Source organism: Lontra canadensis, unplaced genomic scaffold (assembly GCF_010015895.1).
Source record: "Lontra canadensis isolate GAN:19392208 unplaced genomic scaffold, GSC_riverotter_1.0 scaffold291, whole genome shotgun sequence".
Lineage (NCBI taxonomy): Eukaryota > Metazoa > Chordata > Mammalia > Carnivora > Mustelidae > Lontra > Lontra canadensis.
Window position 1 is genome coordinate 188,446 of NW_022631285.1, and position 15,263 is coordinate 203,708.

A 15,263-nucleotide genomic window follows, 5' to 3' on the forward strand; every position below is an offset into this window, starting at 1 on the left:
AAGAATGAGGGCAGATATGGGATATTATCCAAGGGTCTAGGATTCTTTCATTCCCCAAAGGACCTTGATACAGGAAAACCTAATACTCAGTAATCTTCTGCTTTGAGAAAGAAGTCCTCCCAGCTGGTTCTACACCAGACCAGACTCTGATTCCTCAGAGACCACACTCCATTCTGTCTACACACGAGGCCTGAATGAGTGCTATTCCACATGGAAGCCTTCTCCAGACAGCAGGCTGAGGCAGTCAGCTGTAGGGGCCTGTGGTGATCCAGCCAGAGAGCAACACTGCCACAAGGTACCCTTTCTTCAGAAGGAAGTTGACTTTGGAGGTACTTCCGTGGTCAGCGTGGAAAACAAAAACATCCAGATTGGACAGTTAACTGCTGCTGCCTCTTCTGTTTTTTTTTCAAGATGTATCTGTTCCTTCTTCTTGAGATCTGTGTTCAGTGAGAGTTTACAGGCTCTGCTCTGCTCCCAATTCCTCAGTCTGTCCCCTGGCAGGTGTTCAGTCATGTTGGCTAGCTGGACAGATGGATGGATGAACACTGGTGGAAAAATCTTCTCTACGCAAAGCTGGTGGTATCGCACAGGTCTGCCCATGAGGGTCCCTGTTCTTTCTACAAACCACATTGGATTCAGAGGGGTAAGGGGAATATAAAAAGGTTTACAGGGGAGGAGGTAGGGAGAAGGTAGGATGGCTGGCCATTTCTTGAGCATCTACTATGTACTGTGTATCTAACAGCATTTATCTTTTTCATTTAACCCAAGAAATTTTACAATAAAGACAAAAATGAGAAACACTGATGGTCCACACCCTGCCTAAGGTCACATGGGCAGCTAGCAGAAGAGCTGGCCCTCCTATACCAGTTCTGACTCCAGAACCTGGGCTCACCTCCCATCTCCTGTGACAAGTTGGCATGACACTAGTCATGCCACCAACTAGGTTCTCACCCATTCAAGTTCTGTCATGAATTTTCTAGGACACCTCAAGGGTAAAAATCAGAGACCTGCAGCCCAAGTCAGTACAAGATTAACTCAAAGAGATGGGAGAATGCCACCCCAAGAGGGTGTGCCGGCTCCTTTCCTGCATTACAAAAACAAGACCCGGGCCGTGAATGAAAATGATTAAAAATAATTGCTAACTGGTTTGATTGGTTTATGTCCTAGCGTTTGTCCTAGTTTTATCATCCTCAACAAATTATTAGTCATGGGCAAAAAACACAATACACAGTCAAACCATCCAGTCTTGGCTCTACAGGAACTTAAGCTTTAAAATTTGCTTTTCAGGTGCGCCCGGATGGCTCAGTGGGTTAAGCCTCTGCCTTCGGCTCAGGTCATGATCTCAGGGTCCTGGAATTGAGCCCCGCGTCGGGCTCTCTGCTCTGTGGGGAGCCTGCTTCCCTCTCTCTCTGCCTGCCTCTCTCCTTGTGATCTCTGTCAAATAAATAAATAAAATCTTTTAAAAAAATTGCTTTTCAAGTGGAATTAGGTTCTCGTCATTTCTACAGTACCAATAGCAAGATTGCCCACGTTGCCTGAAAAGGCCACCAGCCTTGACCCCACTGTGATCCCGCAGGTCTGGGATTCATCCTGAGTACCTGTATGTTCATATGTAGGCAATCCTTGTCACCCATCCAGGGAACTTGGGTGACAGTTTGGTCATGGTGTCCTAACAGCTTCCGCGTGGCTCTGCTCGCAGACATTTTCCACTCTGCAGCCCGTGATACTGGCAAAATATGATTGGATTATGTCTTTCCTCTACCTAAAACCTTGCAGTGACTTCCCCTTGCTTTTAAATTAGGCAAAAACCTAAGCACACCCACAAAGTTCTGCACTGGGGGTCATCTGCCCAGGCCAACTATTTGCTCCCTGAAACCCTGCCCCACTGGCCTCCTTTCCATCTTTCAAACATCCAAAGTCGGGTGTCTGGGTGCCACGTCCTGCTCAAGAGGGAGTCAGCTCCCGCTCATATGCATGCTTTCTCTAATAAATACATAAAATCTTCTTTAAAAAAATGTCCAAAGCACCTTCATGTCCAAGAACCCACAGGGATTTTGCACCAGCTGCCTCTGACCATACTAGAATGCCCTCCCTCCTCCGGTTCACCAAGTCAATGCAGACATCCTTCAGGCCTGAGGTCAAGCCACACTTGGTCAGGGAAGCTTTCTCTAGTGTCTCATTTGAAGTCAGGCCCCACCCAGGTAGTTTTATACTTGCATGATTATTCAATTACCATCTGTCTCCCCAACCAGACTGTAAGTACCAGGAGGGCAGGGCTCCCATTGGTCTCTAGAGCCTAGCACGTGATACTGATCAGTAAAATGCACGGAGTGGAGGATCTCAATCCTCGAAACAACCCCAGAAAGAGAGGTGTGGGTGTCCCGCTGTCCCAGTTTTATAGTCAATGAAAGGGAGGTACAGAAAAGTGACTTGCCCCAGGTCACACAGCTGGAAGCGGGAGACCTTAAGTTGGAACACACAGCTGTTCAGTCTCATCACTCTGGTTCACTTCACCCCAAAGAAGGCATTTAACAAAAACGTGATGAGCACAAGCATGAAAAACAGGCAGGCTGGGGTACTCAGTGCTCACACCCTGTTTTCTTTTTGCCCTTTCTGCAAACCCAAGGGTGATGTCTAAATGCTCTTGCAGCATCAGTAGTCATGAGTACTTCCAGAGCAAGTGTCACAGTCAAAACCACACCAGCGCCGCCTGAGGGGATTGGGGAACAGGAAAAAGCCATACTGTGTGTAAGGCACTCCTTGTCGTTCTTGCTTACTCTGCATTTGGCAGAGCAAAAAGAAACCTGGAAAACCACCAGGCTGCCTCTAAGAGGGTAAGATTTCCAAATTTAATCCCTTTGCATGGGACCAAGCATGTGTTATGTTGGCTCTAAGATCCACAGAACCACTATCCCCATCGCTGACCATAATGGGGCATTTAGCAAAGCCCTGGAGTCACCACTGAGTCAGAATCGTGGCACAGAGCTGTCCTCCTAAATGTCGTGTGGCCATGAAGATACCCAAGCCATCAAACGAGGACCCTGAGCCTTCCAAGAAAGGCACGGAGCTCTGTGCCAACACCATGGTCAGGTCTTTGGTCCTAATATCCCAGGGACAGACCACTGGTCCCCATCTGAATCCTTTGCTAGGCTCCTAGGCACCTCATCCTCCTGTCCTTGGGCCATTGGTAAGGTGGACACTGCTCTTCTTGATAGAAGGCTACCACCTCAGCAAACAAGTTCTCACTTGCCCAACTCCCTCTTCTGCCCACTCCTCCCTGGGGCATACCTGCCATCCAGACAGAGATGAGCCCACTCCGCGCCAGGGTTGGGCCATTTCTGAGACATTGCCTCATTCTTTTCCCCTGGGCCCAGTCACCAGGTCAGGACCAGGCAGTCTCTGGGATTTCTGGGCTCCCAGGAGCTGACACCCTGGTGTCATGGGTACAAAATGTCCCCTAACTTGGTGGACAGCTTTCCCTGCCACAGAGCCCTTTAAAACAAAGATAAGTCTTTGTCTTACTTCAAACATGGTCTGCTTTTGACCTAATGGGCTCACTTACTCCCAAAGAATTCACACCTATGTTGCATATATTTAAAAACAAACCCCTCGGGTTGCCTGGGTGGCTCGTTGGTTGAGCAACTGCCTTCAGCTCAGGTCATGATCCCAGAGTCCCAGGATCGAGTCCCGCATTGGGATTCCTGCTCCGCGCAGGGTCTACTTCTCCCTCTGACCTTCCCCCTCTCATGCTCTCTCTCTCTCTCTCAAATAAATAAGATCTTTAAACAAACAAACAAACAAACCCCCACCTTTCCTCCTTTCAATCTCAACAGTCCTGGAAGACATCATCACTCTAATATAGTGGTTAGGGACTCAGGCTCTGGATCAGAGAGATCAGAGTTCAAATCCCAGCTCTATCTGCTATTACATGTCTGACTGTGGGAAGTGGATTTACCTCCTTGTGCCTGTTTTGTAATGCACAAAAGGAAGATACCATTATCTAGTTACACTGTCTAGCTCTCGCGGTTGTTCTGGGGTCTACATGAGCTCCTTTCAGTGGACTGTGCAGCAGGAAGCTTCACACCAAGGGAAGGCTACAGCCACGGCTCTCCCCTTATGCCCTCTCACAGTAATGGCGACCATGAGAAGCTACCAGGCCTTGAAGGCATGGTCTGTTTAGGGCAGTCAAACTGTCCTCCCCGGTTCTCCTCGTCTTCCCTCTCCAACTCCTTCCTTCTTGCGGCTCTTTCTCTGTTCTCTCAGTCACCCCTGACCCTGCCCTCTCACACTCACTCTGTCCTCGAGCCTCCCAAGCCCTCCCTGGAGCCCGATCTGAGCGGGTAACCATGGGCTCTCCTCTACCGCCCTATGCCACACACTCAGGCACACGTTCCTCAGTGCAGGGCTGGCCACCAAGCCCCTGGGGGGGGTCCCCTCCAAGGAATCAGGCCTCTCAGAGGGAGGAAGGAAGTCCAAACCCCTCAGACTGCTGTTCTTGGCTTTCTTCACCTACTTTCAACTGTCTTTCCAGGCCCTTCTCCACCCACTTCCTGCTGTGTCCCTGGTACTCCAGCCAGATTGGACTTGGACGAGTCACGATTCCAGTCTCTTCGTGGTCTAGTTTCTACCTTTATGCAAGCAGCTTCCCTGCTTGGAAAGGGCTCCCTCTTTCAATGTTTCAGAGCCCATCTCAACATCAGCTCCTTTACTGGGTTTTCTTTGATTATCCTAGCGAGGAGAGATCTCCTTGCCCTGAACTCCTCTAATCCCTTGGTCTTCTGCCATTTTTCTGACTCTAGTCTGGTGCCTGGCAAACAGAGCAGGGGCTCGCTCAATAAACGGGTGTTGAATGAAGAGGCTTCAGTTCATTGGCATGTCAGGAACACCTCACTCCCCTTCCAGATTAGCCACGAGCCTAGACCTGGGGAAAGACATTGCCGGAAATTGAAATGCAGACCAAGTTCTCAGAGAAAGTTTGCTATTTAAAACCAAACCAAGCCAAGCCAAGCCAAACAAAACAAAAATGTGATTGAAGGCCCTTTTAAAATCAGAGCCACGTGAAAGATACATTGGGGTTCAATCTAGATTTTCACATGCTTAAAGCCCATCAACCCACGTGAACAATCTTAAAGCACACGGCCCAACACCACCCCCAGGAGGGTATTTTTATATCATGAGTGACGAGATACACGTGCGAACCTACACGTCTCTATGTACACTGGCAATGGTCTTACACCCTAAAAATTAACCCAAAGCTAAGGTTCACAGAGTACCACAGTTGAGGAAAAGTTAAATTACACAGGGGTGCCTGAGTGGTTCAGTCGGTTAAGCACCTGCCTTCGGCTCAGGACATGATCCTGGCGTCCTGGGATCGAGCCCTGTGTTGGGTTCCCTGCTCAGCAGAGAACCCATTTCTCCCTCTCCCTCTGCTGCTCCCCCTGCTTGTTCTCTGTCTCTGTCTCTCTCTCTGTCAAATAAATAAATAAAATCTTCAAAAAAAAATTCAACTACACAGACCAATGTTAGGAAATGTTACTACACAAAAGGTCATTTGAGTCCATGCAGAATTTATGGACACCAAAACGTGCTAAAAATGCAGTAAGCCTGATTTCCATCCCATACCTAATTATGCCCACACACTTCTGGGGCTGCGTGGCTTGACACGGTGTCTTCGGCATGAACAGCACGGCGCCACTCACGCTTTGTCTCCTGGGACCACATACACGTGGGGAATTAGGTGCAACTCAGGAGTGACTTCAACACTCATTGGCCATCCCTGGTATGTGCTGGTGTGGGCATTTAAACACGGCAAAAATGCTTCTATGGAAACACACATTAGCACATTCCAGTATGTCACTTAAACATCTGTTTTTACACCTACGTCTGGGTAAAATGATGCAAACAGGGGCTCCAGGGTCCCAAATGTAAGGTACTAGGCCAGAGGAAAGGCACTGGGCAGGAAAGCCATCTTTGGATCTATGGGGGAGGCGCAGAAGGGGCATCCTGGCACTGAGTCTGCGGATGCCCCAGAAAAAAACAAGGAGAATGGGGTGGGTGCCGGGACATTGAAACACGAAAGCTGAACACCAGCTGAATTATAGAAGTGAGCCTCAGGCCACCTAGGAATGCCAGGCAGCTCCTAGGAAATGCCATGGTAAGCAATAATGTGCCTGCAAAGCCCACTCATATGACTGTATTTTTGAAATTCCCAAATCCAAGCCTTTGGCTTCTTTTGAAAAGACCAACTCAGGATTAAGGAGGGAGCAGACCTTCAGGAACAAAAACAATCCCATTGATTTAGGAGGAAATCACTCACCAAGGGGGTTTATGGATTTAGAAGGCTAAGCAGAGGTCTCTAAGAACTGAGGAAGCAAGGTCACAGTGGTCACAGCTAGTCAACCCAAGACTTCCTTAGGGCTCCCGCCCCATTCACAGCGTCTGTCCTCAAATCTACAACTGTGCTGGGGGCTTCTACCACCTGGACACTGTTGGGCTTCTTCAGTCCTTTAGGGGAAAAGAGGTTAGGGAAATGCAGGAAGCAGCAGCTAGAGAAATTAGGACGGCCTGCTTCTCAGGGAAAGAACTAATAGCAGCTGATACGTGGAGCTCACATGCCCGAGTCACCGTGGCCCTACTAAGCCACATACACACATACAAGCACAATCTTTTAATCCCTATTTTAAAATTGAGCGTTCAGGGGCACCTGGGTGGCTCAGTCAGTTAAGCACCTGTCTTGGCTCAGGTCATGATCCGAGGGTGCTAGGATCAAGCCCCGTGTTGGGCTCCCTGCTCAGCAGAGAGCCTACTTCTCCCTCCCCCTCCGCCTGCCCCTCTGACTACTTGTGCGCTCTCTCTCTTTTTTTTCTCTTTCTGTCAAATAAAATAAATAAAATCTTTTAAAAAATAATTTAAAAATTGAGCATTCAGGAGGAAAAAATTTGAGGAAATGACATTTGAGTAGTTTAGCCAAGGTCATATAATAATGTGATAAGGCCAGACTTCAAGCTCAGGCCATCTGGACTAGAGTCTGTACCCTAAGACTTGGGTTAAATGATCAGGTCTTGGCTGTTAGCGAAATTGAAAGGAAGAGCTTTGATGCATAACGAGCACCTACTACGTGCTAGGCCGTGCGCTAAGTGATTTTTTCACGTTATTTCATTTAATCCCCATGGCAACCACCTGAAGTTGACATCGTTGTGTCGAACTCGGTTTTTATAGATGACAAAACATCTCTGACTTGCCCAAGGCCACTCAGCTTCTAACAGCAAGACTGACTCCAAATCCAATATGCAGGGTGATTGTCACAGAAGTGAGTGTCTTCAAACGCCCCCAGTCTTGTAGGCTCCATTCCGTAAATCAAGCCCCTCCCTCTAGGTCTAGCTGTTGGAGATGAGAGGTACCTCCAGCCATTGTCTGTTTTGTTTACTACTTAGTTAGACCTTACGCAATTTCTTATTCTTATGGGATGCTTTTTGGATTTTTCTCCACGTAGGGTGGTGTTGTCTCCCCAGATAGATGGTTAGCACCTTGAGTTCAGGGTCACTGATTTACATTGCCTTCTGTGACTCTTCCCCACATGGCACCAGGCATAATGCCAAGGGGAGAGAAGGTGCTTGGGAAACAGCTTCTAAGTAAAGAGATAACTCAGAATTGTGCAGCTCAGACCTAACTCAAGTATCTACAGCTGACAGGTTGGGTATAGCAGCAATTAGGTCCATTCCGAGAGCTTACCACCACAAGAAAGCAGAAGTGAGGAGGAATGACCTAGAGAAGACCTCAGATTTGGGCTCTGAAGATCCGAGATGGAAGCCACTGGGATATGGGACTTCCCACCGTCAAACCTACATTCAGTACTGATTGAGCACAAAATGGTATACTAAAAAGAAAGGGAGGAGACCAAGCGCTTGTATCACCAAGCTTATAAGCTATCGAATATACCTTGATCTTGACCTACAGCCTTGGAGCTGGGTTTCCTTCTCATCTTTGGGGGGGGGGGTGCAAGGTAGCTGAAGAGCAGAGGTGCCCTAGGCTGTAAACAGAGAAGAGGCTAGGTTTAGGGGAGGGGTCTGAGTTCTACAGGGAATTTTTTTTTTTTTTTTTTACAAAGGGCTTTCTTTCTTTCTTTCTTTCTTTTTCTTTTTTAGCTGAACCTCCTATCTGTTCCTGCTTAAGTCATCCACTCAGGAGGCTCTCCTCCTTTTCAGGGTTGGGGTTCCTCTTGAAATTGTCCTCCTGGTGACATCTGCAAAGGGGTCAGTCTAGGTCTATATGAACACAGATGTGAAGCCTCCTCTGCCTCCCTTTTCACTAAGAGCCCGTGGCGCTGCTGGCTTCACTACTCAAAGGTCCCTCTGCTGACACTGCTGAGGGCCGATGACCACAGGCTCACAGAACTTCCCCATGACTCTGTTGCAAAAGAGGAAAAACGAGGGGGCATCTTTCGAACCACCAGGCCGGCCAAAGCAGCGGAGCACAGACCTCACTAACTCCCAGTTTTCCGCCCTGGAAGTAGGCAACGTGCTTAGCTCTATTCAAAGACTTTGGGACTTTGCACCAACTCTGCCCCAGAAGCCCGTACATAGTAGCCAATGGATCAGTCCTGCTGTCCTGGGTACAAATGGCGGAAACAGCCCAGACACATGCAGTGTCACATGCTGTTATCCCTAAAAGGAGTTCATGTGACAATAAATGTTTCTATCCCTCCCACATTTCTTCAAAAGTCTGATTGGACTTTCTGAGTGACCATCCTCCCCTTCTGATTTCAAGGGTGAAGTTCGGACCCAGGTGATTACTCACGGGGCAAGCCCTGGAAGAATTATTGTTTTGTGGGTTGCCATGGAAAGACCCAGTTCCTCTTCCTGCAGGGTGTGCCACCAGAAACAGACAGGGTGGTTCCAAAGCTGCTTTTTCCAGCTTGTGAAGTCAACTGCACAAGTTAACTAACCCTGCCTCGTGATCCCGAGGAGAAATCTGCCACCCATAGCTAACCCTGCCCCAAGGAAGCAGCATCATCCGATCTGGCTCTGTGATCTAGGGAGATACTCAGGGACCTACTTACACAAGAACATCTCCCAAAATCCTGCTCTGAAGATACCTCCCCTCCTCCTTGACCTGATATTTCCACCATTCATCATTCCATTACTCGCTGCCTTACAGTTTCATCTCTCCTCTCTTAAATGTGAACTCAGGGACCTTTTCTTTCCCATTCATTGCTTCATGCTTAGCACTCAGACTGCTGCTCAGAACAAAGTACATGCTCACTAAACATTTGTGCAATACAAAAATGACAGTTGGGCTGCACGGTCTCAAAACAACAAAACAAAACAAAAACAAAAAAGAAACAAACCATAGCTCCTGAGAGCACTGAGTTCTAGAAGCACAGTGTGTGACCTCTAACCCGAGGCTGTCCTTCCTGAGATGGACTGGCCAAGAGGATGAGAGCCTTCATTCCCTGGCTCCCATTAGTCACATTACCTGCTATCAACCGGGGGGATGTGGGGAGGCTGGCTGGAGGGAATGAAATCTGGAACAAGCAGGATTCAAGAAGACAAAGAGGATGGCCAGGGGACTGTGTGGGTTATTTGCATGGGACAGAGATGTGGCCCAGGGCAGGAGCACCCTTCGAAAGGCCATGGGTTTTGGGGGAGCAGCATGAGAATGCAGGACTAGCCATTCCTGGGGCAGATAATGGGGTAGCCTCTTCTCTGAGAAGGAAGGAACTCTGGAAAGAAAAAAGACAATATCCTCACAAGGACAGCCCAAGCCCCACCAGTCCCTGTCTGTTAGCACTTATCACTGCCACTAACTGTAAAGGGCCTGGGTGGAAATAGGGTAAGGCCAACATCACCATGCCCTCAAAAGAAAGCTCCTCACTCTGGGCCCCATGTCCTCCGTGAAGACCAAATTGGCTCTGTGCTGTGCCACGATGGATACCCACCTTCACTGAAGAAAGGAGCCGTCCAGGGCACATATAGATTGAAAAGCTGCTTTGTGCTTGGCAAAAGCCCCTTCTGGCCACCAAAAAGAATCAGAATGTTCTGCAGGATTCCTGGAGCTGCAGAATGGGTCAGGCCAAGAGGCTCAAATTAGCAGGAAGTCTCCAGAACCCAGAAGCTCTGGGATAGGCTCCTACAGCCAGAATGACCAGAGAGCTTTCGGAAACGAAGAGGAGATTCTAAAGGGCAAGAACGCCAAGCTCTGCAGACAGAGGCTGCCATCCTCGAGCCAAGTGCATTCCAACACCGCACTTCACAAAGGCAACGGGACATGCGCTTCACGCATGTCCAACGTTTTATTCCTTGAGTGTCACTGAGCAAGTCCAGAGTCATTTTTTCCTTAAAGGCACTTAAGAGCCTAGGTTTGCACAACATATAACCTGAGCAGCAAGGCAACCCGGTGAGGTCAAGGTCAACAGCAGGATGCCCAAAGTCCAGGTGAAATGACACTGCCCTGGGAGGCACATGCTGTGTTCCTCATTCCCTAACTGAATTTAAGCAACTTGCAGAGTTCAGAGCAGTGAAGTAAATATTGGGACTTCTGATGGTCCCGTTCCCGGCCCTGCTGTCTTCCCACAGAACCTCGCTGAGCCGCGACAAGGCACCAACCAGCCACATGTGCCTGGGAGACGTGGTCTGAGACTCCAGATGACCCAGGGCCTGATGGACTCCTTTGCAGGGCGTTTGTGGTAGAACTGAGGAACGTGTTTGGGTCATCATAAAATGGCAAACACATTTACCCAGCACCTCTTATCAAAGTTCTTTCTGGATAGGGAATCAGAAAGCAGTCCGATGGGAGGAGAGAACGTCAATGTTTCCTTCGGTCCCTCGAAACAAACCTCTGGCCAGTGATCTGGGCTCTGGGAACACGACTTCATCTCCCCCCCCACCCCCCACAACAGCCTGAGAAGCAAACACTGGCAAGGACGGTTTTGCTCCACCAACAGGGAGGGCTGTTGAGATGCCTGCCTCAAGGCCACACGGCAGGCCAGGGGCTGAGACTATCCCTTGGGACAGGGACAGTGATACTCCAATGACACTCAGGACATAGGGGTGGGGAGGGTTTCCAGGAAGCTGCTCCAGAAACCGGAGAGCCTTGATCTTTCCCCGCCTTGCCCCCCTCAGGCAGCCCGGAAGGGAGGCTTTATCACCACCTGCTGCCTTTCCTGACCACCTGCTTCCAAGGCTTCGGGAACTGAGGCTCTAAGTGGAGGGGATTTTCTCCTGGGGCCTAGTTACAGAGAAAAGGTGGAAAAGATTAGTCAGAGAATTGAGTCAAGCCACATTCTTCCCTCACCCCCACTCCTCTCCTCCTGAGGCTACAGCTGACAGGGTATGAGACAATAATCACAGAAAATGCTCTGGAAATCTTCCCTCGGTGATGAGAAGATAAGGTCCCATGGCTAAAGCGTAAAAAAGCCAGAGCACCAGACATCCCCCTTTCCATCCAGAAAGCCTCAGTCGCTGCTATGTGCCAGGCGTGGCCTCTTCTGGTCGGTGTGTTACAAGCAAGCAGTTGGGGGGGGAGGGTGACCTCTCTGCAGGAGGGTGATGATGGCTGGCCCCAACCAGCTCACCGCTGAGAGGCTGAGAGAGTGGACATGGGGTGTGGGCTGCTTCAGTTCCCCCACGTATGGACCTGGGGAGGGGCATCTGACAGCCTAAACTTCAGGGATGGCAGCAGAGATGAAGGAAAGTGACTGAAATCGAAAGACGCTGCAGAGTGTGGTACGGAGGGAGCAGGCGGGTGTGGGATCAGGAACCATTTACGGAGGGCTTCTTTGATTCCGAGAGCCTTCACCCGCTCCCTCACCTAATTCTGGTAACAACCCTGGGAGGCAGACTTTCCTGCTACAGATCACAAGGCTGATGCCCGAGGAGGGCTGGTGTCCTGCGGGATGCCCCAAACACAGCGGCAAGCAGCGCCGGGTCCGGGCTCCACGGCTCTTTCATCCCAGGAGTTCTCAAACTTCAGAGAGTGTCAGAATCCCTAACAGAGGATCAAAAACACAGATTCCCAAGCCCCACCCCGAGACACTGATTCCCTGGGTCTGCTTGGTGCCTAGGAATCTGCATTTTAACACACCCCCCCCACCCCCTCAGGTGCTTCTGGTGCTGGAGACGCAGGGCCCTCCCTTCGCAGTGGCTCTCGGCTGCCCTCAGTGCAAGAAGTCAAGAGACTGTTCTCCAGGGCTATCTTCCCTGTGCGTCCTAGATAGGGGTGGGGGGAGAGAGAGGGATCTGTATGCCTGCCAAGCTCCTCGGGAGAAAGGAAACGGTCCTCCGAGTGAGCTCACTGAGTGGTTCCACAGACATGCCCAGCACTTGAACTAGAAGCCCAGGGCAAAGGTCTGAGGAGGCACAGATTGCTTCACGGGGCAGCCACCACCCCGAACAAACAGCCCATTGGAATGGGCCCCTCCCACTTCTCGGAATAGATGGACACCACAGTTGGCCTCGTGTACAGAGAGCGGTCGCCAGAGCCATCAGAGGAGACCCAGCCATGCCAACACAGTAATTTGGGGCAGAAAGCACGTATTTCCAAGGAAGAGGAGAGGGGAAAAAGGAGGGGAAAAAAACCCAACTCCTAAATTGGATCCATCATTGTGTCCTCTCACCCCCCACACAAGCCTCTCGGGAGCCAGCAGAGCTGTCCAATCAAAAGCTGTCCAATCAAAAGAAAGGGACTTGTGTTCACCTCCGCTCTAGAGAAGGAATCAGGCTCCAAAGCAACACTGCTCCATTATGAGGTTCTGAGACACACAGATTGCAAGAAGATGGCAGGCAATGAGAGCCCAGTGCACCTCCCATCTCCCCTGCAGCACCCCGATGGCACTTCTATCATCTGCCCGCATGCCCGAGCAAGGCCTCGTCTTGAACCGCATGGTGCTGAGAAGCTGAGCTCATGTTTTTGCACAGCATAGAAAAGGAAAGATGCCTGCAATGAGGTCAGAAAGCAGAAGAATCAAGGTGGACAACTGGAGCCTGCAGGAAGGCTTCCCCCCTCGGAACCACTCAGTAAAGAAAAAAGTCCTTCAGAACCAAGAGAAGAAAGATGCTCCATTGGGTTCACTTCAGGAATGGTACTGGGTAGAAGTCAGGAGACAGAGAACAAAGAAAGAAGAGGAGACACTGGCTGTCACGTGAACCACACAGTTTTTTATCACGCTTGATGGGGTTCCAGCCCTTATCCTGAGATCCACTCGGGGCTGTTTGATGTTGGGGATGGGGGGTGTAGTCTAAGTCAAGGAAAGGATATCCTGTTAACAGCATTGCTGGAAAAAGATCAAGAACCAGGCAGTAGAAACCAGCTGTGTCCACCTAACCTTAGGTTTGTGAGATGAAGGACTGATGATAACACAGCATCTGTGTTATCCCAGAGACTCGAAAGTCTTCATCACAGACAACAGGTGTCATCACCACATGCTGGGAAAGAAACACCACCTCCGAGCCCCTACATATAGCTGTCCAGTTGAGTGGCTTTCAAGTGGGACAAGTCCCCATTGTGATACTGCCTGGACACTTCCCAGAATGGCCCGCCCTCCCTAATCACCCAACCCCTGGTCACTCCACTATGAAAAATCAGCTAATAAGATCACCTCCTCAGGGAAGCTGTCCTGGTTGCTCCCCATTATGCTCATACTGGGATAATGTCCTCCCATGTGCTGTGACCTGTAAGGTCCCATGAACATACATGGTGGTATTATGAGCCTTTCAGTGTTGGCCTCTCCTTCTAGATCAGGAGCCCCCTGTGCAAAGGAGCAATTGTGTTTATTGATGGTAGTACTGATAACATCTGTTCTTCATTTAGCACCTTTTTATCAGACAAATTCTGCCAGCTGAGAGCCTTCCATTATGTCTCACTTAATCCTCTCCTTTACCTACTGCAATAGCCACTATTTTCTCCCGCTTACAAAAGAAGAAATCAAAACGTAGAAAACCTAATGGACTTGTCTGAACAAACACAGCAGAGCTAACGATGGTGTTCTCAACCACCCTGGGTCTGGCATGGTTCAAGGCACACAGTAAGGACTGCATAGCTCTTTCCACTGAAGGAACAAGACTGAATCACATCAGAAAGACAAATCCAGGTATGACAGTTCCTTCCTCCAATGACCTGAGCTCTCAACTAGGTAGTCACCTTAATTCCTGTGTATTAATCTGTCTGTCCATCTGTCAGCACCTGTTACACCCAGAGCCCTGCTCTGAGATATGGGAGAGGTTTATTAGTCAAATTTCCAGCCCTCTGATAAGTTTCCCGTGTAGCTGAAAAAGGGGGAGAGGGGCGGGGAGAGGGAGGGAAGGACAGGAGAAAAGATAAGGAAGAGGGGAAAACACAAACCATCAGGAAACAAAGTATCCCAGTGTCCCAGTGAACTCAGCAAGCACACAGAGGGCCCAGAATGCTCTCCTCCAAGCACAGACACTAATGAGTTGAAGACAGGAGGTGAGCAGGCACCCAGCCAGAAGGAAACACCTCACAAGCAATGGATTTTTTTTTTTTGTAAAATACACATAGTATGAAACTTACCATTTTAACCATTTTTAACTATATGGTTTAGTGGCATGAAGTATATTGCTATGCAACTGTCACTTCTACCCATCTCCAGAACATTCTTCATCTTCCCAAACTGAAACTCTATACTCATCAAACAGTAACTCCCCGTTCTTTCCTCCCCTAGTCCCTGGCAACTGCCATCCTACTTTCTGTCTCTCTGAATTTGAGTACTCTTTGTACCTGTGGTATCATCAAAACATATTTGCTCTTTGTCCCCGGTTCCTGATACAGAGTTCTGAAAGCTGTTGGCATCTCGTGAGTGTAGGAGTGTCTTTTGTTACTCATAAGAATCCCTTTTCCATCACACCTGATTTTATGCTGCTGAAGTGACTCAGAGCACGGCCTGTCGATGGCCTTAGGATAGGCTAATCTCCAGAAAATTACGTGATTCAAGTTTGGGAACTTTCAGCCTCATCCTCCCCTGACCTCTGAAGAGGGAAGGGGAGCTAGAAATTGAGCTCTATAAAAACACATAAGCAAGAAAATTCGGTGAGCTTTCTGGTCAAAACACATGACATCAGGGTGGGGAGACAGGGTGACAGGCCCAGAGAGACCCCCACATCTCTTCCACTTGGCCGTTCCTGAGTTGTATCCTTTATAATAACGAGTAGAGTTACCTTACTAGTAAACAAAATGTTTACCTGCGTTCTGTGAGCCATTCTCGCCAATCATAGAACCTGAGTAGGGGTCATGGGAACCCTCAATGTATA